The following is a 3,264-nucleotide window of genomic DNA, read 5'->3' as shown; positions in this document are numbered from 1 at the left end:
ATATCCGTTCAGTGTAATAGGGCCTGAAGATGCTATGAATGGAGTCTAACAGTGCAGTTATAGCTATAGCAGAGACACTAGGCGCCCTCTGCTGGTAATACCTGCAAATATACAGTCATCTAGTATCACAGATTATATATACATAATCTATCCACCAACCAGCCATGACAGGTCTGAATCCATGGACTATCTCATGACACTGCTGTAATCCACACAACTGGTTCACGGCATCTGTAAACCAGCAGGTCTTATGGGACGCTCCCAGTCTGCAGTGTTTAGTACGAGGCAGTCTATGGGTGGCTTCACAAACAAGATTTTTACGTGGCGTTTTTTTAAACTACCAAAGATGATCTTGGCGTTTTTTTCCAGGGAAAAAAAAAAGCCATACACATAAGCACTGGCGTTTTTGAGATGAACAAGCAATTCCATTGAAGTAAATGGGAGAGAACCGCTACTGTTTGCAGATGCCCCTCCTAATGACTATTGGGGCAGCGCTCTCCAGTAATGTCGTTCCAGTACTCATCCCTGCAGAGCACCAGATAAACATTCATTAGATGGGGTGGGTTGGCCGGGGCAGATCAGTGCACTTGGGATGGTAGTCCCGCAGTGCTCCAAACCACCTCATTTACTTATCAAGTAAAATACAAAGTTCCCATCAAACGTTACTGAGGTTCAAGGTAAGAAATTAACCTTCAGCCTCAGCTTCCCGTGCACTATAGGGACATATCAGTAGGATAGATGCTTCTAACCTGCTGAGCTGCAATACCACACACAACCAAGAGTGGTGCTGTTTCTGAAAGAAAGCAGAAATCTTTGTATAACCCTGGATAACCCCTTAAAACAAGTTGTTGGTTTTTTTTTTGTATGGAACAAAAAGCATCAGGCCATGGTCAGATATGGTCAGAAAAAGCTATGATTCCAGATCTATATTTAAAAAGAAAATTGATATAAAATTATCAAAGGGGTATTCCCCCAAAATTATTTTTGCATTAATACGTTGCCCACCCATAGCTTTCCATCTTTCCAATATCAATGTATTATAGATTCTGCACAGTTTTGCTGTTATCTAGGCGCATTCACCCCCACCAAACGCATAAAATCATCAAATCTCAGTCCACTCCGACACGCTCCCTGCTCCTGGCCCCCACCCTCCGTGTCAGGATCACGTGTCCTCTGTCTCTTTAATGGGCTGGGTTAGCGCTGTCAGGTGTTACAGCTCAAAAGAATGGACCAAAAACATCCGTGTGTGTGTATGACCAATGGGGCTAGAAATACAGGCCGCACCTGTCTGATGTGTAGGGGACGTTCAGGTATCTGCCATGGCCGTGCTCTATAGAGATGCTGGGAAATCCCATATATCTATCTCCATGCTATATACTGGTTATTACCTCCTTCCTTTTCACAAATTGTGCACAGCATAAGGCAAACATCATTTTAATGTAAGTTAAGGATTATCTACTCCCCAATACCTATGCAGTCAGTTATTAGGAAGTCCCATGTAAATAACATCACTCCCTTCAGCATTGACTATCATACAGTCCCATGTAAATAATTACTTCTATCAGTATCCTCCCTCATGCAGTCCCATGTAAATAACATCCCTCCCCTCAGCACATATATCATACAGTCCCATGTAAATAGCACCACTCCCCTCAGCATCCTCCATCATGCAGTCCCATGTAAATAGCACCATTTCCCTTAGCATCCTCCCTCATACAGTCCCATGTAAATAAAATCACTCCCCTCAGCACATATATCATACAGTCCCATGTAAATAAAATCACTCCCCTCAGCACATATATCATACAGTCCCATGTAAATAACCACTGCCCTCAGCACATATATCATACAGTCCCATGTAAATAACCACTGCCCTCAGCACATATATCATACAGTCCCATGTAAATAACATCCCTCCCTTCAGCATTGTCTATCATACAGTCCCATGTAAATAATTACTTCTATCAGTATCCTCCCTCATACAGTCCCATGTAAATAGCACCACTTCCTCAGCATTTCCCCTCATTCAGTCCCATGTACATAACATCACTCCCCTCAGTATCCTTCCTCATACAGTCCCATGTACATAACATCACTCCCCTCAGTATCCTTCCTCATACAGTCCCATGTACATAACATCACTCCCCTCAGTATCCTTCCTCATACAGTCCCATGTACATAACATCACTCCCCTCAGTATCCTTCCTCATACAGTCCCATGTAAATAACATCACTCCCCTCAGTATCCTTCCTCATACAGTCCCATGTAAATAACATCACTCCCCCTCAGCACATATATGGTACAGTCCCATGTAAATAACATCACTCCCCTCAGCATTCTCCCTCATACAGTCCCATGTAAATAGCACCACTTCCTCAGCATTTCCCCTCATTCAGTCCCATGTACATAACATCACTCCCCTCAGTATCCTTTATCATACAGTCCCATGTACATAACATCACTCCCCTCAGTATCCTTCCTCATACAGTCCCATGTACATAACATCACTCCCCTCAGTATCCTTCCTCATACAGTCCCATGTAAATAACATCACTCCCCCTCAGCACATATATGGTACAGTCCCATGTAAATAACATCACTCCCCCTCAGCACATATATGGTACAGTCCCATGTACATAACATCCCTCCCCTCAGCACATATATGGTACAATCCCATGTACATAACATCCCTCCCCTCAGCACATATATGGTACAGTCCCATGTACATAACATCACTCCCCCTCAGCACATATATGGTACAGTCCCATGTACATAACATGCCTCCCCTCAGCACATATATGGTACAGTCCCATGTACATAACATGCCTCCCCTCAGCACATATATGGTACAGTCCCATGTACATAACATCCCTCCCCCTCAGCACATATATGGTACAGTCCCATGTACATAACATCCCTCCCCTCAGCACATATATGGTACAGTCCCATGTACATAACATCCCTCCCCTCAGCACATATATGGTACAGTCCCATGTACATAACATCCCTCCCCTCAGCACATATATGGTACAGTCCCATGTACATAACATCCCTCCCCTCAGCACATATATGGTACAGTCCCATGTACATAACATCCCTCCCCTCAGCACATATATGGTACAGTCCCATGTACATAACATCCCTCCCCTCAGCACATATATGGTACAGTAGTCCCATGTACATAACGTCCCTCCCCTCAGCGTCCTCTCCCCGCCCATTTCCGCTGCTTCTGTTCTATCACTGTATTTCGGCTTTCACTGCAA

This window comes from Dendropsophus ebraccatus, chromosome 12 (genome assembly GCF_027789765.1).
Source record: "Dendropsophus ebraccatus isolate aDenEbr1 chromosome 12, aDenEbr1.pat, whole genome shotgun sequence".
Taxonomy (NCBI): Eukaryota; Metazoa; Chordata; class Amphibia; order Anura; family Hylidae; genus Dendropsophus; species Dendropsophus ebraccatus.
Note: the sequence above shows the minus strand (reverse complement) of the source record.